At 43.9% G+C, this 25,213-nt stretch overlaps 1 protein-coding gene across 1 annotated transcript in view; it reads right to left on the bottom strand.

The window, feature by feature from the left end:
• FOXO6 (forkhead box O6) overlaps positions 1-25,213 on the bottom strand; it is a 151,895-nt gene that overhangs the window by 90,328 nt on the left and 36,354 nt on the right. The window lies entirely within an intron of this gene.

Genomic DNA, 25,213 nt, shown 5'->3' with positions numbered 1-25,213 from the left:
GATCTCACATATGGATTGGCCATCACAGAGTCCAGAACCTAACCCCATTGAGAATCTTTGGGATGTGCTGGAGAAGGCTTTGCGCAGTGGTCCGACTCTCCCATCATCAATACAAGAACTTGGTGAAAAATGAATGCAACACTGGATGGAAATTAAATCTTTTGACTAGGGATGCACCGATCCGACTTTTTTGGTCCCGATCCCGATGCCGATCTTTTGCTTTGTGAAATCGCCGATCCCGAGTACGATCCGGAAGTACTGTTTTGTGAGCTTATAACAAAATAATACTTCCGGATCGGTATCGGCAGATACCTTATAACAATGTCCGGCAGAGGGAACAAAAAGATACATTGTATTAATTGTGTTTACTTAACTGGGAGATTGACAGGCATTTGCAGGAGGCTCTTTTTTTTTCTTCTTCTTCTTTGACAGCTGTTCTCTGCTCCCTCACAGCTATGTAAAGAGCAAAACCGGATCGGCCCGTGGATCTGTTAATTTTACCGATCCCCCGATCCAGCTATTATGGCCATATCTGTGCCGATATCCGATCCGAATATCGGATCGGTGCATCCCTACTTGTGACATTGCAGAAGCTTATCAAATTAATGCCACAGCGAATGCGTGTCGTAATCAAAGCCAACAAAATATTAGAGTGTGTGACCTTTTTTTTTTGGTGGCGACTTTTATTTTTTGGCCAGGCAGTGCAGCTTTTCTCTACCTTGTGAAAGAAGCATAAGGTCTTTACATTTCCATTTATTAATTTATTTAGGTTATTTGAACTGACATAAATGTAGGTCATACCAATTAGGTGTGTGCTGGGTGGGGAGCAGGTAATGTTGTGTAAAATACATGCTATAACCGAAGATTGCTTCTGAGCTTAAAAAATGTCATGCCCACAAAGGCCAATCATGCGAATGAACTGACATTCGGGAAAAGCCTCCATTGCCCAATACCGTCTTCCGTTGTAATAATACACACCGACTCTTTAAGCACTTTGGTTAAACATTTCCAGACTTCTACACTGTATATAGCATACTTACCATATGGAATCTGCTGTTCATGGGGATCTATAATGACCTATTCGGACCAGTGATTTCATTACAGCCTGCATCCAGAAACATTTCAAATCTCTAGAAGAGGCTTAAAGGTCAACATAATCAAAGTTTAATGCACCTTCTGGACATAAGTAAGTGGAGTGTGCGGGTCTATCATATACAACAATCATACTCAGGGACCAATTACAACAATGTCAGTTCAGCAACGTCTGTAGTGACCTCTCTCTTTCTACAAGGCTACAAAAAATATTACTTTTAATATTTCGCTTGCCTAAAACACTTTCCTTCCAATGCGTTTTCATAATTTGATGCACTGCGACTAAAATAAATGACATTTATTTCCTGGCATTATAAATTGTTATATCTGCTCCAGGCAGGGAAAATGAATGCAGGTCTGTAATTATAAATATATATAATTAAATGTATTTTTTAAATACAAGGAGAGTAAGTGCCTGAATTTATCAGCCTCTTGTAGAGCTTGTATGGCAGACTAGGAGTGTGAAAGGAAGAAGCAGCACAAGGAGCCAATCAGTTCACGTGCTGACAAGAAGCATGCTGATAGGAGGAGAAATCAGAATGACAGAGAGATGGGATCATCAGTGTACCACGTCTCCTTTTACAATTCAGTCGCAGGCTGGGGCGGGTCCAGGATGGATAGTAGGCACATGCAGGCAAGTACATTTTACAATAGCATGTATAGTTAATAATAGTAACTACCGTATTTATCGGCGTAGAACACGCACCTCAATATTAGGAGAGAAATTTCAGAAAAAATGCTTACATTTAAAATAAACAGCTTTGAACTCAGAACATTTTTTTTTAATCAAATGACATCTCACCAGTGTCCAGCAATGCAGCCTCATCAGCAGTGCCCAGCAATGCAGCCTCCAGCAATGCAGCCTCATAAGCAGTGCCCAGCAATGCAGCCTCCAGCAATGCAGCCTCATCAGCAGTGCCCAGCAATGCAGTCTCCAGCAATGCAGCCTCATCAGCAGTGCCCAGCAATGCAGTCTCCAGCAATGTAGCCTCATAAGCAGTGTCCAGCAATGCAGTCTCCAGCAATGCAGCCTCCAGCAATGCAGCCTCATCAGCAGTGCCCAGCAATGCAGTCTCCAGCAATGCAGCCTCATCAGCAGTGCCCAGCAATGCAGTCTCCAGCAATGTAGCCTCATAAGCAGTGTCCAGCAATGCAGTCTCCAGCAATGCAGCCTCCAGCAATGCAGCCTCATCAGCAGTGCCCAGCAATGCAGTCTCCAGCAATGCAGCCTCATAAGCAGTGCCCAGCAATGCAGCCTCCAGCAATGCAGCCTCATAAGCAGTGCCCAGCAATGCAGCCTCCAGCAATGCAGCCTCATAAGCAGTGCCCAGCAATGCAGCCTCCAGCAATGCAGCCTCATAAGCAGTGCCCAGCAATGCAGCCTCCAGCAATGTAGCCTCATAAGCAGTGTCCAGCAATGCAGTCTCCAGCAATGCAGCCTCCAGCAATGCAGCCTCATCAGCAGTGCCCAGCAATGCAGTCTCCAGCAATGTAGCCTCATAAGCAGTGTCCAGCAATGCAGTCTCCAGCAATGCAGCCTCCAGCAATGCAGCCTCATCAGCAGTGTACAGCAATGCAGTCTCCAGCAATGCAGTCTGTAGCAATGCAGCCAAGCGGCATTGACACTATCAGTTTTTAAAAAGGCCGGGAAGCAGCGCCGAGAGCAGAAGGGGGCGGGCCGGGCCGAGGAGAAGGGAGAACGAGCGCTCGTTGTCATCGGAAGTCCCGCCTATGATAGACGTCACACGTCTCGGCAGAGGAGGCAGGACTTCCTATGACAGCTCGTTCTTCCTTCTCCTCGGCGCGGCCCGCCCCCTCCTGCTCTCGGCGCTACTTCCTGGCCTTTTTTTTTTTAATATCGGCGTATAACACGCACTATTGCTTTTTCCTCAATTTTTAGGAGGAAAAAGTACGTGTTATACGCCGATAAATATGGTAATAATAATAGTTAATAATATACCCTCCCCCGACACTTTATTAGGTATACCTATTCAATTGCTTGGTAACAGAAAACGCTAATCAGCCAATCCCATGGCAGCAACTCAAAGCATTTAGAGATCTAGATGTGGTAAAGACGACTTGCTGAAGTTCAAACCAAGCATCAAAATGGAGAAGAAAGGGGATTTAAAGGGAAGCTCCAGTCAAAAATGAAATATTTCCTAATAATAGTATGTAAAAATCTTTATCTTTGATATTATTCATTTTCTGGCTAGCTGCTTGTGTAGCTTAGAAAGTTTTATGTAAGCTGGACAATCAGCTTCTTCCTGTTCTTCACCAACAACGCTGTCTCCCTTTATCTGAATTTGGTAAGCTGTCTTTCACTTCCTGAAAAGGTTGTCGGTCTTTCTTAGACAGACATGCCTTGACCTGTCCAGCCCCATCCCTCCTATCCTTCACAGAACATGATCTCCTGTCTTCATAGCCTCGTTTAGGCTATCAGTTTCTCTTGCGAGAGAGAGGGGGGGGAGGTGTCATGTGACCGGCGCAATATATGAAAGAAATAAGGTACAAAGGAACATTTTTGAAAGTTTAAAATGATACAGATAGATTTCTAATGCTCATTACATGTGAACAATGAGTTGTAGGCTCCGATTACACTAGTGCGACTTGTCATGCAACTTTGGACACATAAAGTGGCATCACAAGTCACAGCCTATTGATTTCAATGGCACCTATTCCCATCTATGCGACTTTGAAAAACAGTGATTTCGAAAAGATGCCTGCACTACTTTGATGCGACTTTGATCCAGAGTGTAAAGTTGGATCAAAGCTGCACTCAAAGTCGCACTCTAAATCGCACAACTTAAGAGTCACACTAGTGGAAAACGTAGCCACCTTTTCTAAAAACACAGCCATAGGGAAACTGCGTAGTTCAGTGCAGGAAACCGTGCTACGGTTTCCAGTGCGTGGGGTTGCTCTTCTCTGCCCGTGCGGAAAACCCAAAAGGTAAGTTCACCTTATCACACAAAATGAAAAGGTAAACTCACAACACCCAAAACTACCCCCCCCCCCACATCGCCGTTACACTTAGCTCCTTTAACTATTACTTTACACCGCTTACATCAGCTAGTGTAGTGGTCTTGGCATCGTAATGCATGCAATAGTGACCGGGCATGTGGCCAAGCAGACCAATGGCAATCTCTGTCCTCTTTTTTCTGGGATGGAGTCCCAGATCAAAGAAGGGTGCAAAGAGTGTGGTTATTAAATGCCTGGACCGCTACATCAACTACTAAGGGTTGGTGAAAGATAATCATCAAAGGATCCCCGTACATCAGGGACCAGATGGTGGAGAGGGTGTTATGAGATACTTCAATTTTCCTTTTTTGTGAAAAAAAGAACTAACTTTTAAGGTATTTAAAAAGGCAAAATGCTTACCTTTCAATTTGTATGGAGTAGGGGTTGTTGAAAAACCCTGTCAGGATTTATTTTCTAGCTTTGTCTCCGTGGGGAGAGTTCACTTTCTGTCCTGTAGGCACAACAGGAAGTGAGAGGAATTCTCTCCAGTTTGAGGTAAAACCTCTCTAAAAAAAGTTGCCTTGGGAAGCTCTCCCCACAATTGCTATTCTGGTGACAACTCATCTTATGGATTTTCACTTTCAGTCCAAGTGACAGTGGTCACCAGGAATTCTCTCCAGTTTGAGGTAAAACCTTTTCTAAAAAGTTGCATTGGGAAGCTCTACCCAATATTGCTATGGGAATGGCAGGCAGGATGTTTTTTTTTTTTTTTTTTTATTGAACCCGTTAACTATAAAAATAATATTATCAATACTTTAACCATAAATAAATAAATAGACCACACAATATTGGCTTGGACATAAAAGGCTGCGGCTGTTTTATTATTGGCTTTAAAATACATACATAAATAAAATACTTCAAACTTTATTTACACTTAAAGGGTAAACTCACATCAACAACCTAGCCACTACGGCTCAGGTTGACAAATATAACGTTAACTTTTACCATAATTATCCAACCAATTAAACACCAATTCACTGAATAATTATTCGTCCACCAAAGCACCAAGGCCAAGGCGACAGTATCAGCCAATAAATAATAACTGGGCCGCGAAAACCCAAAGGAAAAGAAGGGTGGGAGGGAGGGGAACGCAGTAGTTGGATTCCTGACGAGGTGAAGTGACCCGGAGCCCCGCGGTCGCTTCTTAAATAGCCCCTTTGGGAACCAGTTGAGGCTGGAATAGGTGAAAAGAGCGGGACATTTGAGCGGGAGCGGAGCTCCACGCGCAAATCTGCCCAGTGATAGCTGCAATCGGGCGGGAAAGCCGCAGTTTCTACCAAAACTGCCTGGAAACTCACTGATTTGAGCGGGAAAGTTTGAAAAAAGAGTGACCTGGGTCAAAAGTTCAACAGGCAGACTGCCTGTGGAAACCTCACATAGACTATCTAATAATTCCTAAGCCCCTGCCGCCATCCCATAAAGAAAGGGGGGGGCTATATCAGCACCCCTTTCTTTCTATTCTGGTGACAACTCATCTTATGGATTTTCACTTTCAGTCCAAGTGACAGTGGTCACCAGGAAAAATAGAGAGGGTGAATCTCCATAATAGGCACACAGACAGCATTAAAAAACTGACTAAGGTTCTAACCCCTCACAGTTTTTGGATTTACACTTTAAGTAAAGCAATATCTGTAGACCACACAAAAATATTCTGCCTGCAAGCATGGATAAGAAGCTGGTGGTTGATGGTTCTTTGCTGCCATTTGGTTACCACTGCGTTTTAGCCACAACCCCATGTGCAAGCCAGTCTGAAAAGGCTTATCCAGTAGTCAGTCCAGAGATGTTCCAAATCACTCTGTTAAAAAGTGGAAGCACAGCAAAACGCCTTTCTGATACCACGTCGTAAGGTAGCACCAAACATCTACGAGGGACTCTTGCCAGCACAGCTCGATGGGGGGGAACTTATGCTACAGGCACTTCTGCCAAGTACTTCCTTCCCCCACCCAGTGATGTCTCCACCTGCCAACTGAGCTGCATCTGGTGAAATTACAAAAGCTAGATAAAGAAATGGAAGAATTTAAATTGTAAGTATTGTAACTTTTATATCTTTATAACAATAAATACCTTACAGAATGTGGAACTATGGCTGATCTCCTTGGTACAATTCCTCCAAGAGATACTTTGCACATTTGTGGCACATTTCCTCTAAGTGCTTTGGTTTCTTCCCATACTGTATTTCTGTAACAATAATTGGCTAACGAACTTCTGATTAGCTACAGTAGGAACATAAGTATGTAAGCTCTTTTTAGTGAATTTCTTTATGATTTGGCTTCACCATGCAAATCAGTGAATGAAATAATAAATATAGAGATTTATTATTTATTATGTCCTGAAGATATGAGAATAGATTTGAGCTTAGTACTAGACTGAGTCACCTCCTGTAAACCAAATTGTGCTGCAGCTGCATGTCTAAGCTGGGTATATCTAGAATACTAGTACAGTAAACCCCCGCTCTATTGCGGTTCAGTTTTTGCAGTCCCGGTATATTGCGTTTTTTTCTGTAATGTAATTTTACTACTTAAATTATTGAAAATTAATTATTTTTGTGTTTTCCATAGCTCTTGCTCTGTCTCTCAGTATCTTTTATGTGTTTAAATGAGTTTCTATTGTTTTAAAAGTGTGTTTAAAGACCTTAAAAAGCTTTTAAAAGTACAGTGACTTTAAAAAAACATGCCTACAGTGTATTTTAATAGGGTTTTTCTATTTAGCGGATTTTCACTTTTCGCGGATGGGTCCGGAACGTAACCCCCGCGATGGATGGCTGTTTACTGTATAAAGAAACCTCGTAATCTCCTCCCAGTTCCCCAAAGGATTTAAAGGTATAGCATATAAAGGCGATTTTCCACTGCATAGAACCGAACGGTTCAGCTCGCTTTTGTGCTTTTCCACTGCATGGTACCACATGGTACGGTGTTGGAACGGTTCAGTACGGTACGGCGGCGCTTTTCCACTACATGGAACCGAACGGTATGGCTCGCTTAAACAGTACCACCTCATTTGTGGTTCCAAGAGGGCCGTACCCGTACCATATCCCACAATTTTTGCATGTAGCCTTGACTGTTTGTCACTACTAGCCACTGATTGGTCAGAGAATCATTGTTATCCCACCCGCTTTACTTTAGTGGAAAAGCAAACCGTACCAAACCGTACCTAACCGTTCCAACACCGTACCATGCGGTACCATGCAGTGGAAAACCAAACAGAGCCAAGCAGGGCCGAGTGGAGCCGAGCCGGTACTTGCAGTGGAAAAGTGACATAACTTATATGATGACTGTTCTATGTTAACTTATCTCATTTCTATTAAATAAAATAATGACTTAAAGGAGAAGTATGGGCTCTAAACCTACATACTTACCTCCTACATGTTGCAGCATCGCTGTGATGCTGCACCGGTCCCATATTGGTTCTAAGACTGAGAACTGAGCAATCACATGACCGCTGATTGCTCAGTTCTTAGTTTGCCCCAAACAGAGAGCAGACTGAGAACTGAGTGATCACATGACTGCTGACTCAGTTCTCAGTATGCCCCAAGCGGAGAGCAGTAACTATTGGTCATAGCTCTCCACTCTGCTCCTCCAGCACTCACTGCAGCATCAGGCTGGGGAGGGGACGGCCGTAGTTGGTTTAGGCACAGACAGCTGTCTATCAGGCAATTAATTGGGTTCCAACAATGTTGTCAGATTCTTCAAAAACCTGGAGCAGCACCATCCCGTTAGCTGATAGTGTGCAATAGCCTGCTATCAGCTGACTCTGGGTCACAGAAGAACAAAAGTAAGTGCAACTAAGCATTGGCCATACTTCTCTTTGAAACTAAATCTAAAAAAAAAAAAAAAAAAATTAGATCAGGTAAATTATCCCTTATAGACCAGAGGGTTTTGCCTCCTTAACCACTTTAAGACCAGGCCTATTTTTGACGGTGTTTACAAGCTAAAATACGGCGCTGGGACTACCCTTACCTGAAAGCCGATCGCCCGCCATTTTTAAAAATACCGGGGTTATGGCAGCAATCTGCTGCCATAACCCCGGTATTTAGCGTCAAATGACCGATGTACATCGTGGTTAATAACCAGGCCATTTTTTGCGATACGGCACTGTATTACTTTGACAATTGCACGGTTGTGCGACACTGTAACCTAATAAAATTGATGTCCTTTTTTCTCACAATTAAAGCTTTTTTTGGTGGTATTCGATCACCTGTGCAATTTCTATTTTTTGCGCTATAAACAAAAAAAGAGCGACAATTCTGAAAAAAATATATATACAGTATATTTTTTACATTCTGCTATATAAAAATCAAATTTTTTCATCCTTAGGCCAATTTGTATTCTGCTACATATTTTTGGTAAAAAAAATCCCATTAAGCGTATTTTGATTGGTTTGCGCAAAAGTTATTGCATCTACAAACTAGAGGAAAGATTTGTCATTTTTATTTATTTATTTTTACTAGTAATGGCAGCGATCTGCGATTTTTAGTGGGACTGCGACATTGCGGTGGACAGATCAGATCCCTAACTGACATTTTTGACACTTTTGGGGGGACCAGTGACATTTCTACTGTAATCAGTGCTATAAATATGCACAGTTACTGTAATAATGACACTGGCAGGGAAGAGGTTAACCCAGGGGAGATCAAAGGGGTAAGCGTGAGCCTAGGGGAATGTTTTCTAACTGTATGGGGAAGGGACTTGTGGAATCAACACTGAGGCCTGTGATCCTATATAGGAGGATCACAGGCGCTCTGTGTTCATTCCAGAGAGAACAACGGTCTGCTGTGTTTACAACCGCAGACCATCGTCCTCTCTCAGTGGGGAGCGATCGCGGGTGCCCGGCAGCAATAGCGGCTGCCGGCCCCGTGGATTGGTTTTCCCGCTTCCTAATGGGGGCGGGTCCGCGCCTGTACGGCACGTGCGCGCCCCCAGGAGCGCTCCAGCGAGCCGACGTACCCATACTTTCCTATCTATTTACTAATGCTAGCAGCATGAGGATTAAAAATAATCAATGTTGATTGGGAGAGCGAAGTTCCACTTTAAGTCATTAGAAAGAACACTACAGTCGCTGCATAAGTCTACTTTTTAAAGAAAGGTTACAAGGTGACTGCTTCTGGCCCCCTCATTTTTTTTTTCAAAGACTGTCTGACTCGCCCACTAAACAGGTAGAACCAGAGAAACAGGATCTGATTTAAGCACATTAAGTGCCAAATAAACCAAACCCAGTTACTACACTTACTGTGAAAGCATTGGCATAGAATTATGCAACATGAGAAAAATGTAATGAGAAGAGAGTGGGAGAAATGCCAGTTCACATCTCCCTGGGATAGTCTCATAGACACTAAAAACAGGAAGAATTCAATTACTCAAAATCACATGGAGGAAGACCCAGCCATAATATATCTGGATTCATATCCATATCATGCAATTGAATATCACTAACTCCAGGGGCAAAAGTAGGTAGGATCTTCTAAGATAATGATGTCGGTTCTTTGGGTTCATGTAATATTAATATTCTGGGGACAAATGATATGTATGTGTATTTCTCGAGCTGCTTTATAACTGGACTGAGTAATGGGCTATTCTTAGTTGATGAAAGATCACATGATCCATTTCTTGCTTCATTTCATCCCCCAGATACCGCAAATTGGCAGGTGATAGCGGGGGAAAAACATGAATGTCTAAGGACTTCAAATTGGCAACAATAAATCCCACTCATTTCATTCTACACAACATGCCTTAGACCAGTGGTCTCCAAACTGCGTCCAGATGTGACCCTTTGCTTGCCTTTATCTGGCCCTTGGGGCATATTTCACCAAATGATGGGGCACCATTCCCCCTACTGACACCATCAATTGGGCACTATTCTTCTCTTTGATATCAACAACAGGGCACTATTCCTCCTATTAAGATCAATGATAAGACACTGATGCCAGGGCATTTTCTACTCCCATTGGCCACAGTCTGGCCCACCTAAAGCCTGAGGATAGTAAACTTGCCCTTTGCTTTGAAACTTAGGAGACCCCTGCCTTAAGTGGGGTACACACTAGTAGAAAATCTGCCGAAAATTCCCGCCCGATGTGAAATCGTCCGATTTTCGCCTAGTGTGTACACAACTTTCAGCAGCTGATGCCGACATTTTCAACGAAAAAAAAAAAACGGAGGGACAAACACCAAAATTTTTTTCGTCCGTCCCCAGACGACCGATTTTCGTTTAATGTGTATGCAGTACGTCCGTGAAAAATCAGATACGAAAGACTGCGCATGATCTGAAGTTGCTGACAACCCGGAAGTCTAGGAACAAATGTGCAAAAAAAAAAAGAAAAATCGGACGAGAAATTTTGTGAACATTTATGCATCGTCAACTAAAAACGGTAATGAACGCTGAGAAGACAGAGAAAAATCGGAGGATATTTCGTCTGATTTTCGTCAAGTGTGTACGGCCCTTTACACTGATGTCAAAAAATTAAGCTATTAGTCATACAAACTAGAAGCAAGATAGTCACACTCATTATAGTATACAACAGACTTTCTCAACCAGGGTTCTGGGGAACTTTGAGTTCCTCCAGTGGTTACTAGGGGTTCCTTGAGCAATATTTTTTAGCTATCTGTAGGAGGGGATTTTCCCAACTGACCACAAATATAAGGAGCATTTTTCCACATTGACCATGACGCCAATAATAAGTGAGCTGTAGGTATAGTAATTATTAGCAGAAGGGGTTCCTTGAGACTGGAAAGTTATTTCAAGGGTTCCTCCATGTTTAAAAGTTTGAGAAAGGCTGATATAAAATTACAGATAATTACTGACTGGTTTGTATTTCCTCCATTTTCACTTTCCCAACCAGTACAACAATCACTTTCATTTTCTAGCCAGTACAAGAAAAATAGGTATTGGCTGCTATAGGCAACAGTTCCACTTTAATTCTCACACACACTATAGTGTCAAAAGTATTGGGACGCCTACCTTTACACGCACATGAACTTTAATGGCATCCCAGTCTTAGTCAGTAGGGTTCAATATTGAGTTGGTCCACCCTTTGCAGCTACAACAGCTTCCACGCTTCTAGGAAGGCTGTCCCACAAGGTTTAGGAGTGTATCTATGGGAATGTTTGACCATTCTTCCAGTCAAAGTCCTCCACTCCAAATTCAGTCATCCATGTCTTTATGGACCTTGCTTTGTGCACTGGTGCGCAGTCATGTTGGAACAGAAAGGGGCCATCACAAAGTTGGGAGCATGAAATTGTCCATAATGTCTTGGTATGCGAATGCCTTAAGAGTTCCCATGACTGGAACTAAAGGGCCAAGCCCAACCCCTGAAAAACAACACCACACCATAATCCCCCCTCCACCAAATGATTTAGACCAGTACACAAAGCAAGGTCCATAAAGACATGGATGAGCGAGTTTGGAGTGGAGGAAGTTGACTGGCCTGCACAGAGTCCTGACCTCAACTCGATAGAACACCTTTGGGATAAATTAGAGACTACGAGCCGGGCCTTCCCGACCAACGTCAGTGCCTGGCCTCACAAATGCGCTTCTAGAAGAATGGTCGAACATTCCCATAGAAACACTCTTAGACATTGTGGACAGCCTTCCCAGGAGGGGTGAAGCTGTTATAGCTGCAAAGGGTGGGCCAACTCAATATTGAACCCTATGGACTAAGACTGGGATGCCATTAACCACTTTACGACTGCTCACAGTAATATTACTGCGGCAGAGTGGCTCGTTATCGTCTGACGACGTAGTACTACGTCGTCAGACACTCCCCCTTCTGGGCGGCGCTTGCGCGCCGCCGGAGGCTCGCTCCCGCTGTTTTCATTCACAGCGGGAGTCGGGCCAGGGGAGGAGCAGCGGCGATCGCCGCTGCTCTTACCTGATCATCGGGGATCGAGTCTGGAGATCCGCCCGCTGTGTGTAAACACAGCGGGCGGATCTCCATAGTGACAGGGAGTGACAGATCGGACTGTTCAGCATAGCTGGACATCCGATCTGTCCATGACTCACACAGTCACCTCCCCCCCCACACGTCAGTAAGCACCAGGCATACATTAACCCCTCCCTCTCCAATAAAATTAACCCCTTCCCTGCCAGTGTCATTTTTACAGTAACAGTGCATATATATAGCACTGATTACTGCAGTAATGTCACTGGTACCCCCAAAAGTGTCAAAAATGTCAGTCAAGGGTCCGATCTGTCCGCCGCAATGTCGCAGTCCCGCAAAAAAAATCGCAGATCGCCGCCATTACACGTTAAAAAAAAAAACACCAAAAATGACAGAAATCTTTCCCTTTGTTAGTAAACGCAATAACTTTTGCGCAAACCAATCAAAATACGCTTATTGCGATTTTTTTTACCAAACATAGGTAGCAAAAAACAAATTGGCCAAAAATTTTTAAAAAAATTGATTTTTACATCTTTTTTGGGGGGAATTTCATATAAAAAAATGTTAAAAATATTGTTATTTTTTCAAAAATAAACGCTCTTTTTTTGTTTATAGCGCAAAAAGTAAAAATCGCACAGGTAATCAAATACCACCAAAAGAAAGCTCTGTTTGTGGGAAAAAAAGGACGTAAATTTCGTTTGGGTACGGCGTTGCACGACCACGCAATTGTCAGTTGAAGTCGCACAGCGCCGAATCGCAAAAAGTGGCCTGGACGGAAGACAGCAAAATCCTCCGGTGGTAAAGTGGTTAAAGTTCATGTACGTGTAAAGCCAGGTGTCCCAATACCTTTGACAATATAGTGTATGTCAACTGTGCATTTATCCAACACTCAAGATTTAGGAATTCAGTGCATGAAAACACATTTAAACAGCTGCATAGTCGCTGATTGCACACAGTTGTATAATTGCGCAGATTTTCTCAAAGATTGCGTGTAGAGCTTCTCACACAGTGAATTGCTCTAAAAAATGCACAAGTGTGAATGGAACTCAGGTCTGCTATTAACAGGAGCCAAGAGATATGAAACATTAGCGTAGATCAACATTAAATGCACATAGAAGGGAAATTCACATTTCAGATAAATAGCAACCTGCATACATAAACTTAAAAAAAAAAAAGAACTCTCATCTCATCACAGCAAAACGTTCTGCAATTTTGTGATAGTGCTCATCATAAATTACCAGTTTAAAAGAAAAAATTAATGTAACATATAGTTAAGACAGATCATCCATCTTTCCATACTTACTGCCTTTAAATAGCAGCCAGCGCACTGTGTAATCAGGCAAAACACTAAATTATTTTTGTCTTCCTCAGCTCAGGAGCGTTTATTAATCCATGGCTGCTCTACTGAAATATGACAACTTTGTACGAAAGGTGGGTCACATGGTGGGTTTAGGTTAGTTCCAGAAAGGAGAAGAAGGAAGCAATCGGCTTTGAGTGTGTGTCACTTCACTAGACCAGGTGTAGGCAATATGGGGGCCAACCTTCACAGTCATTACTCTTACATGAAGAAACCCGACATTTTGTGAGCCCACCTATGCATGGGGGCTGCCATAGGAAAAAGTCCTTCTGCCCCATTACACAATACACTGGGAAATGTATAAAGGTAGTGGAGAAACCATAAAAAGTGTAAAGTCAGCCATACATTGTGCAAATTTTGGCCAGTTCCTGATGAACCAAACCAAAGGATTCATTAGTGGCCCCATCAATATGAAAGTCACAATGAAAATACTACATTATGGGCTCAAATAATAGAGGAGACACAACATGTTCAAGGTATTCCCTAAGCCAGTGATTGTGAACCTTGGCACCCCAGATGTTTTGGAACTACATTTCCCATCATGCACTTTGCAGTGTAGGTGATAGGCCTGCTGAATATAATCGCCGAATCGATGCATCGCGATGCGACCCTTCGCGATTCTGCATCGATTCGGGGTGATTGAAAAATAGATTACCATGACGTCAGTTCCGGGGGCGGGGACAGAAGTGACATGGCGGCGCTGGCCGGGCTTGTGGAACACGGAGCTCCTCCTTGCGGCGCGGGAGAGGAGAGCGGAGCTATCGGTGCTCTCTCTGGCCCCGGGATACACATGGCATGCCCACTTAACACGCTGCTGCCCAAGGGGCGTGGCTTCCGGCGGAGTGAATGGCGGCTTTTTAGCTCCGCTCTGCTGGCCATCGGGGACACTGACCTCTTCTAAGACCCCCTGACACCATCTACAGCCTCCATCTGCCCCGCTCGGCTCCCCCTACCACCGCGGAACCGATGATTCGCCGCAAAAAGGACCCGGTCAGCTAAACAACCTCCACAGTTCCCAGGTATGCTTGCCTCTCAGCCCCCCCCCCCCTGCCATGATGCCTGCCTCCCAGGGTGTAAAATGGATCCCTTTGCAGCATTTCCATCAGGGGATCAGACAGCCTGTCTCGGTGTCTCTCATCAAGGACGTGCTATATACCCTAAAATCCTCCATGCACGCGGACATGATGTCCTGCATGCATCAATTCAAATCAGAATTACAATCCCTGGGCTCAAGGGTGGATTGTGTGGGCCCTGGAAAGGAGGAATGCTGTGCTCTGTAGTCCCCCCTAGTTGTAGTACAGTAGGCCCTGGTAAGGAGGAATGCTGGGCTCTGTAGCTCTGTACAGAGCCCAGCATTCCTCCTTACCAGAGCCTGTTACATATACTGCGGCGGTCAGCCCCGGCCAGGCAAAGTGACATATGGGTACGTCACTCGCCTGTCACTTGCTTGTGAATCAATAGTGGGCGAGCGGACGAGCGCGTGCCAGCGGAGGCGAGCACCCGTCCTGGCTTGTTCCCTGGGAAGTCCGTGCGTGTGACCGGTGGACCCGATGTCCGCAATTGTCCATTAAACGCAGTGCCGAATCGCAAAAAAAAACCCTGCTCGGAATGGGGGTAAAATATTCCGGGGCTTAAGTGGTTAAAAGGAGATTCTTCCTCTCTACTTGTCCTGTTTACCATTATCAATGAATGTAAAAGAAAATCCCAAATATTGGGTTATCCTCTGAAAAATAATGAAGGGGGAATCTTCCAATGGGGACACTAGTTCTGGTGGCCTGGGGGTCCCCAAGCAATTCCTCAAATTTGCAGGGATTTCCACTGACTTCCTGTTTGGCCAGAAAGTGAAGGGAAATTTCTACAATGGGACACAGATGGCAAAAAAAATTAATCTGACAGGGATAAAAATCTGACCCCTTCCTTGCTCTATCCAAAGTGAAAAATAAAAAGTTTTGCCCATAGTTGGCATTGCACTCTTAATTATCCTGAACCTCAGCGCTTCTTGGGAATTTGGACAGCTTTGAAAAAGCAAAAGAACCTCCAATACCAGTGATGGTGAACCTTGGCACCCCAGATGTTTTAGAACTACATTTCCCATGATGCTCATGCACTCTGCAGTGTAGTTGAGCATAATGGGAAATATAGATCCAAAAACATTTGGGGTGCCAAGGTTTGCCATCACTGTCCTAGACAATGATATGAACTTTCACAAGAGAGATCATAAACTAATTTGCTAGAGTATTTTAGCTTATAAACTCATGTTGTGACAAACGGAAAAGAGGCATCTATCCTAGTTTCAAGCTTGCAGATATAAACCTCATTCACATAGCTACATACCGTCAAGAAGGAGCGTATTTCTAGACACACCACCATCAACTAAAGACACCATTTGGTCCAGTAGGCTGGGACAGTAAAGGCAGTTATAGGTAGGGCAGTGGCCATTTGTTTGTACTGTTGGAATACTGGTGAGGGGACACCTTTGCTGCCATTGTGCTATATGCTGGGTGTCCAGTGCGTCCATGTGCCTTTGAGGGGTGGGGTCCCTGCAGGCCGACCTACCCTCTGCCTATCCATTATCATGCATGTGTTTCCACTGTGGAGGCTCTCAAATATTTATATAGATCGGACTGAAGATGATACTGGGGTGCCCTGATGTGGCTCTGCAGCTTACACATGTATTTGCAAATGTGTGCAAACTAAACCCCTTTTAGATATTTCGGTTGGTTGCAGGCTGGTTGGTAAGTTGAACTGGGAATTTTCTTTGGTTTTGTTTGATATGCGTCACCTTCCATGTGCTCCTTGCTGCAAAGGCCAGTTATAGGTGGGGGCAATGGCCATTTGTTTGTACTGTTGGGACAGTAAGATGGTTAAATTCTGCTAAGGTGGAAAACTTGGAGCACTTATCCAGGTATTAAAGTATTTGCTGACGCTTACGATGGAGGCACCTGGTGAACATGGTCATTTGCTGACCACTGACATTGTGTCAAAAGCAATTTCTACTACAGCAGCTACTGAATCCCTATACAGCCATGCACCAATACCTAAAGGAACACCAAAGTTAAATTCAATACATGAGGTTTTAATAAAGAGCATTAATCACTGACATAAAACAATGTATTAGTATTGTTCAAACATATATTGAAAATGTATGCATATTCTTAGTCCATCCCTGCAGCAAATTTTTTGGGTTCTTCATAACAATCAGCAGTGGGAGTGATACATTAAGTTCATGCTTATTGCAAAAGTGAAAGAACACATCCCTGGGCACGTTTTAGATGTCTATGGTTTAGGAAGGTATCTAGACACTGAGTGGTGTAGAATTTCGCTATGCAGTCTGCCCATCAGCTGCTTGCTTCTGGAACAGTTTTTTAGGCAACTGATCAACACAGCAGTCTGCACCATTCAGTGGCCAGAAAGTGAAAGAACACATCCCAGGGCACCCTTTAGATGTGTATGGTTCAGGGAGGTATCTAGACACTGAGTGGGGTAGACTTTCACTATGCAGTCTGCCCGTCAGCTGCTTGCTTCTGGAACAGTTTTTTAGGCAACTGATCAACACAGCAGTCTGCACCATTCAGTGGCCAGAAAGTGAAAGAACACATCCCAGGGCACCCTTTAGATGTGTATGGTTCAGGGAGGTATCTGGACACTGAGTGGTGTAGACTTTCGCTATGCAGTCTGCCCATCAGTTGCTTCCTTCTGGAACAGTTTTTAGGCAACTGATCAACACAGAACATTCTGTGTTGATCATTTCATTGTGGGCCACATCAGCATTATGGTTGCCCTCAAAGGGCCTATTGTATCTGAAAGACTAGGTGTCGAGAGCACCCCACCACCCCCCTTACTTTGAATATCAAAAGCCCCCCAACCATTAGAAGTTAAGAGTCCCGACCCTCCCTTACATCACAGTGCACCCCCTTACATTGTGCTGCTGCTGGGAAGAAGCTGGGGCAGATCTGGGAAGCAGAAAGTGCAGGATCTGGAGGAACACCAGAGGAGGGCTAGAGTCTGCTAAAGCTGAGACTAGGGTAGGCAGAGACAAAGGGGTGCTGTGGCTGCACAGAGAGGCACAGGATCTGTGGGAGGAGTTCTGTCCTCCTCTCTGCTACTGACTGCTGAGACAGGAGGGCAGAGATGAGCCTCTCCATGGCTGCATTAGGGGGGTACTGTAGCTGCAGGAGCAGTGCAAGGGCCACATGAAATGGCCTGGAGGGCCGGATTCGGCCGTGGGCCTTGTATTTGACACATGTGCTTTATAGTATATGCTATTCTGAGTTTTTGTAGATTTTTGGTAACAAGCCAAAATGGTGTATAATACTAATACATAAGTAAACAACACATAACACTAATGTGAACAATGTAAGCACTTCTTTTATAAACATAATATCTCAGATTAGCTCTGCAAATAAAAAGGCATGTATTGTTGGTCTACATTTAGATTCCGAAATCTCTTTATTTGTATGCCTGACAGATAATGGTTGGAAAGGCTTCACTTATTTGCCAACTCATAAAACTTCCCAGACATACATATTTGCTGTGTATAGGTAAAACAGACAAAAACTGCCCATACATAGATTTTTATTCAAACTTTCATAGAAAAATCATTTGTAAGAACATTCTTTGTTACCATCACGGACTCAATAAATTTAGTTTGAAAGCCTTTAAAATTTGACCGCAGTTAGAATTTAGGAAAGCTTTTCCATGCTGTTCCTTCAAATTTTTTAATTATTACGTTTCAAAGCGAACATTGATTTTTACCCCACTAATCAAAATAAAATCCCCAAAAATGTCAAATAAAATGCTACCAGCTTATTGGTAACATATTATTATTGGTACCAGTTTATTGGTACCAGCTTATTACTGCAGCGTATTACCAGTTTATGTCATATCTTTTTTTTTTCTACAACCACCCCAACACAGTTATATATAACTTGTAAATTAAACATCATCCTATACCTGTTAATCTGAAGCTTTAACTACCGTATTTTTCGCTCCATAAGACGCACCTGACCATTAGACGCACCTAGGTTTTAGAGGAGGAAAACAAGAAAAAAAAATATTCTGACCCAAATACATACATATAAATATATATATATATATTTGTGATCAACCGATATCGTTTTTTTACCGCCAACACCGATACCAATATTTTGGTCATCAGATATCGGTATCTGCCGATATTTTCGGACATTAAAATGTTTTTTTTCTTTTTTTTTTTTAATGTCTTCAGGTACTGTGGTGGAGGAATCTGGGGGTCTAAAAGCCCCCAAACCCCTCCTCTGCACTTAAAGCTTTCAAAACGCCAAGTTTGGCTGTTTTGAATGCTGTAAGATTTTGAATTTGGCGCCGCCAGTACCCGGAAGTGATGTCATGTCATGACATCACTACCGGGTACTTAGTGGCGCCGAATTCAAAGAAATGGAGACTCGGTCAGACGGCGGCGGTTCAAATGGAGACCTGGTCAGGCGGCGGCATTGAAGGTAGGATGCCCGGGTCTCCCGGTAGGACAGGAGGGTGGCGGGAGGGGGGGGACGTCCCCTCCCGCTCCTTGGAATGACAGCCGAGCGGCTTCTCAGCTGCATCGGTTGTCATTACAAGACAGCCAACCGTCGGCTATGGACACCAGTACCAGGGTGATGCCTCTAGCTGCAGGCATCACCCCGGTACATGCAATTTCCCAAAATATCGGCAATATCGGTAAATCAAAAGGGCGATTCCGATATATCGGGAAAAAGTGCATATCGGCCCTCGATATATCGGCTTTGCCGATAATCGGTTGATCCCTAATATATATATATATATTGTGACAGGAAGTCAGGTAAATCTGGGAATGTAGTCACTGAGAGGAGACACATTCCCACCTGCTTTGAAAGTTCACTGATACTATAGGGTGTTGGCTGCAGAGAGAGCCAGCAGGAAGTTGAAAACCATTCAGCTGTTCAGAATGAGGAGATCAAGGACTCTATAATTTGTCCAGAGAAAATCTATTGAGTGCTGCCTCCTGTCGCTGTGTGAGCTGGGAAGAGGAGGACAGACATACGTGTACCTCCCGACGCCGTGTGGGCATGGGAGAAGGACTGCTGCCGCCTGTCGCCGTGTGGGCTGGGAGAGGGGGACAGTCGGATGTGTGCCTCCCGACAAGCTGGTGAGCATGGGAGAAGACCCCCTACAGCGATGTGAAGCTAAGGAGGGTAACCACGAGTGAAGACGTCTCAAAGGTGAGAAGACACTGTGTTCCATGTGAAGAATCTGAAGAGTAAAGGATCCTGTTATAAATGAACATGTGTTGATGTGAAAGAAACAAAGGGACATGTTCAATGGACAATGTTTGTGCTGTGTGAAAAGCAAACAAATGGACATTTGAGTGTCTGCTGTAGGATCAGCAGTGTCGGCCCAACAGTAGGTTGGAAAGACTTCTTAGGTAGGTTCCAGCGTGAGAAGGTAGCCGCCCACAGAGGCAAGGATTTATTTTGTCTTTTATTTTATTTTGGCTGTTTTGATGCTTGCAATTGTGTTAAGTAAATTGCATGAATAAATCAGTCTTGTTTTTCAACCTCTAATCGGCTATCTCTGTGAAAACGCACCCCCAAAGGGGTCACCCATACGCCTACCACCGAGCTAATCCCTTACATATGGTGGAGGTATGCAGTGGGCATAAGCAGAGATCCCTGCAAGGAAGTGCAAATGTTTGATGAACTTTGTCTGGTGCATGAGATTGCACAATCTATGTGTGCAGGAGAGAAGATCCTGACAGAAAAAAAAAAAAGTGTTTTAAAGAGACAGCGGTCTCAAAATTTTCTGATGAACTTTGTTGTGTCTGGTGCAAGTGACTGCACAAACTGTGTGCGCAGGAAAAGAGATCTTGCAAGAGAGAGAAAAACTACATGTGTTAAAGAGACAGTGGTCTGAAAATTGTTTGCTGGACTGTGAAAAATTTGTTTGTGGAGTTATTGAAGATGGGGCGATCCAAACGCCTGAAAAATGCAAAGATAGATGAAATGAGAGACCGGATTCTATGGATGGAGGGGATGTTACCGTCTGAACCAGCCCCATCCATGCCTAAAGAGAGTCTACTAAAGAGGAAGGTTGTTGTCCCTAGCAACACTGATGAAACTGCTATGGAGACGCAGTGTGCTCAGATGAAAAGTAAGCTCAAAATGGAGGAGATGTTGAAACAACTGATTATATCAAATACAGCTCAACAGCAGGCAAATGCAGCTCAACAGCAGGCAAATGCGGATTTTCAGCGGAGCTTTGCAGCTCAACAAAAGGCTCATCAAGAGAGCATGGCAGGCTGGAAACAGAGACGCCAGCAGCCAATGGAGGCCATCGGTTTGGAGGAAACCGAGTATGTGTGCAGGGCTGAGTTGGATGCCTTGCAACGGAAAATGGAAGAAAAGGAACAAGCCTTGGAATTGCTTAAAATGGAGCATAGAAACTTGCAGGAAACGAATGAACTACTCAAGTCTCATGTGTTACAGTGGGAAGAATCCACTGCTCTTCTTTTGGTCGAGTTGCAAAAACGCAGAGAGACTATAATGGAGAAAGATACCATCCTCATGGAAAAGGAAAGTGAAATTCAGACTTTGCAGAAGCAAAGTATGGCTGATATGTTGGAGTTGCGTAATCAGCTGGAAAAAAGTCTTCAGTCTTTGGGAGCTACAAAAATAGACCTGCAGGAGTCGCAGGAACAGAATGTTGCTCTGGAAGCGACATTGTCTCTCAGCGACAAAGAGAAAAGTGAAAGAGAGGCTAAATTACTGAGTACTGTGTATGAGCTCACTACTTTAAGCAATGTGGTAGATGAATGGCGTGCGGACTGTGAAAGTTGGAAAGGGGAAGCCCAACGTGTCCAGCAGCAGTTAAAGGAGAAAGAAGCCTGTGTGGCAGAATTACATTCTTATTCCCAGATGCTAGCCAATGAGGTGAAGGCTCTTATGCAGGGAAAAGAAGATTGTGAACATAAGAGGGAAAAAGTAGAGGCACAGCTTCTGGAATCGCAAGTCAAGGTGTCAGAAGGTGACCGATTGTGTGCTAAGCTGTCAGAGAAGGCAAACCGACTGCAGGTTGAGTTGGACAATGTTACAAATCAGCTTTCTCAAGCAGACAGCAAATCTAGAGAAATTGCGGAAGATTTTTCTATCTTGGAATCGCAGCTGCAAGACACGCAGGAACTCTTACAGGAAGAGAGGTGTCAAAGGCTGAGTTTTAGCACAAAGCTCAAACAAATGGAAGATGAGAAAAATGGCTTCCTGGAACAATTAAAAGAGGAGGCAGAAGCAAAGAAAAACCTATCAGAGCAAGTCGCAACATTGCAAGCTCAGATAGCGGATATGAAAAAACGCATGGAAGAAAGCGTTGGTTCATTACAGTGTGTTGAAGATGTGAAAAAGAAGTTTGATCAGATGCTTGGTGAAGAGAAGACTGTGTCTGCAAAATATGCAGAAGAACGCGCCCGTGCAGAAACGGAGGTGCGTGATAACGAGAGCAAAGCCCTGTTCTTGGCTCGCTCTTTGGAGGAAGCTCTAGAGTGTAAGGCTGAACTAGAAAGTGTTAAACAGCTGCGTACAGAAATGGAAGAATTGGTCAGCTCCAAGGATGATGTTGTGAAAAGCGTTCAGGAGCTAGAAAAGTCTAAGCGAGCCTTAGAACAGCAAGTAGAAGAGATGAAGATTCCGTTGCAGGAACTGGAAGAGGAATTCCAGGCAACAGAGGATCTGTCCCAAAGAGGGGATAGTGTGCCTGATGCAGTTTTTAAAAGGATCAGTGTTTTGGGGTCTGTCCTGAGTGAGCCTCAGAAATGTGATGACATGTGGCTTGAATCACCCCTTTGGAATAAACCGTTCCTTCAAAAACTTCAAGCATTGGAAAATGTATCATTAGAACTTCAGCAAACAAAGGAGCTGAGTAAGAAATGTGGTGATTTCTCAGTTCAGGCTGAAAACCTAGTGGAGAAAACTAAGGCTGTTGGTGAAAACTTGAAGCAAATGAATAAGTGCCTTTCAGGGAGTGTTTCCAAAATGGAACTGGTGAAAGACGGGTGGCAGAAGTTTGATCGTGATCTTGAGATGCATTCCATGTGGAATTCAGATAGAGAAAAAGAACTAGGTGACCTTGAGCGGTCAAATAGTTCAGCAGAAAGTGCATTGAAGAAACCTGTAAAAGAATGTGTTGCAGTTCCATGCTTCTTCACTGATGCAGAGAGGAGGTCTATAATGGATACCACCCAGATCGCTGGGTTCAACTGTGTTGTTGCCTTTGACCCCTATGTTGGTGGAAGGAAAGTTGATGATGTTCTGGTTGGCTTCTTCTGTGAAGAGTTTGGCAAGAAATATAAACTCAATATCAAATCAAATAGTAGGCCTTTACTGCGACTCGCTCAGGAGGGCGAAAAGTTTAAGAAGTTGATGAGTGCAAATGCTTCAGATCTGCCTATGAATATGAAATGTTTGGTGAATGATATTGATATCTCTGGGAAAAGGAACAGGGGTCACTTTGAAGAAATGTGTGACAGCCTGTTGTCTCAATTGGAAAATCCTCTGCACAGCATCTTAGAGCAAGCAAAGCTCAAGAAGGAAGATCATTCCCTTTTACAACAAAAAGTCAATGATTGTGTACAGCTGTATGGAGAGGCAACTCAAGTCACAGAGGGATGTCAAGAGTCCCTACTTGGAACAAAGCTTAGTGAAGCAAAGGTTCTCAAAGTTTTGTGGAAAACATTTATGGATTGCAGAGAGAGGCGTCTTAAGAATGTTGAAGACATTAAGACTAGCCCAATTGAGTTGCCTATGGATCACGGTCCTCCATGGTGGATTGGACAGACGGTTATGAGGGACAAGCTGTCTGACATTTATGAGAAAGCTGTCAATGAAGATGACAGAAACGAGAAGGAGCAAAATGATGCCAAAAATGCAGTTGAAGAATGTGTATATGAGATGAGAGACAAACTGTGTGGCATTTATGAGAAATCCGTCAATGAAGATGACAAAACAGTTTCATCCGGAAGCTTGAGGATAATAGGAGGCTTATCAGTGAGTCAGCAGTGCCTGACACATGCGTGCCTGGAAATATGTGTCCCAACCCTAGGGTTGAAACAAGAGGGGGGGGTATGTGACAGGAAGTCAGGTAAATCTGGGAATGTAGTCACTGAGAGGAGACACATTCCCACCTGCTTTGAAAGTTCACTGATACTATAGGGTGTTGGCTGCAGAGAGAGCCAGCAGGAAGTTGAAAACCATTCAGCTGTTCAGAATGAGGAGATCAAGGACTCTATAATTTGTCCAGAGAAAATCTATTGAGTGCTGCCTCCTGTCGCTGTGTGAGCTGGGAAGAGGAGGACAGACATACGTGTACCTCCCGACGCCGTGTGGGCATGGGAGAAGGACTGCTGCCGCCTGTCGCCGTGTGGGCTGGGAGAGGGGGACAGTCGGATGTGTGCCTCCCGACAAGCTGGTGAGCATGGGAGAAGACCCCCTACAGCGATGTGAAGCTAAGGAGGGTAACCACGAGTGAAGACGTCTCAAAGGTGAGAAGACACTGTGTTCCATGTGAAGAATCTGAAGAGTAAAGGATCCTGTTATAAATGAACATGTGTTGATGTGAAAGAAACAAAGGGACATGTTCAATGGACAATGTTTGTGCTGTGTGAAAAGCAAACAAATGGACATTTGAGTGTCTGCTGTAGGATCAGCAGTGTCGGCCCAACAGTAGGTTGGAAAGACTTCTTAGGTAGGTTCCAGCGTGAGAAGGTAGCCGCCCACAGAGGCAAGGATTTATTTTGTCTTTTATTTTATTTTGGCTGTTTTGATGCTTGCAATTGTGTTAAGTAAATTGCATGAATAAATCAGTCTTGTTTTTCAACCTCTAATCGGCTATCTCTGTGAAAACGCACCCCCAAAGGGGTCACCCATACGCCTACCACCGAGCTAATCCCTTACAATATATACACACAGTATATGGTAATAGCAATAATAATAGTGTATACTTGCAGAGATTTGCTTGTAGGTACTCTGTGGCTGAGCCCGGGAGGAAGCATGCGGTTGCAGTATAGAGAAAAGCTTCCTGTATATGGCTCCTCCTGTCACAGGCAGAGTGCATCTGATATCACTCCGCCTGTGAGCCGAACCTATACAGGAAGTAGCGGCTCCATTCTCATACATGACAGCTGAGCTGGGAGACACCGCGGGGAGCCTCGGGGACACAGCAGGGAGACTTCATATCAGTGTCCCGGACCACACGGTAAGGGTTTTAGTCAGTATTCACTTCATAAGACGCACAGACATTTCTCCCCATTTTTGGGGAGGGAGTGCGTCTTATGGAGCGAAAAATACGGTATATAGTTTGTAACGATTAATGTATTGATTACTGATAACTGCAGTAGCCTTTATGAAGGCTTTAATTCATGTATCTGCAGATATGCCTTGATTTGTTGAAACGCTTGTCACCTTCAATGCTTGTGGCCACAACAGGTCATGTTTTTCAGACTTTCAGATATAGCCACAGAAAAAAAACACCTTAAATATTCCTCCTGTGATGATGTGTGGAAAACACGCAGAAGTTCATGGCCACCAAGCACTGTGGTTGGAAAAAAAACCTGCAAACATCTATTTAATTTATATTCTCTTAGTCCTCTTTGATATGTAGTGTGAGCATAACTAGACGATTTAGAGGCCTTTTGCACATTTTTACGCTCAAATTTAGTGTAGAAGCAGATTCATGCATCTTTGGCCCCACAGACTTTTGAATATGAGCGCCTTAGAAATGTGTGTTAACACATGATTTTAAGCAGGGTCCATTAAAGTTTTTGGGCCAAAGAGAAAGTCGCATACTTTGAGCTTCACACAACGAGTGACATGTGACATAATAATCAGGTGTGAACAAGC

This window comes from Pelophylax lessonae, assembly GCF_965119305.1.
Source record: "Pelophylax lessonae genome assembly, chromosome: 2".
Lineage (NCBI taxonomy): Eukaryota > Metazoa > Chordata > Amphibia > Anura > Ranidae > Pelophylax > Pelophylax lessonae.
The sequence above is the reverse complement of the archived record's forward strand: the minus strand, read 5'-3'. Positions and strand labels throughout refer to the sequence as shown.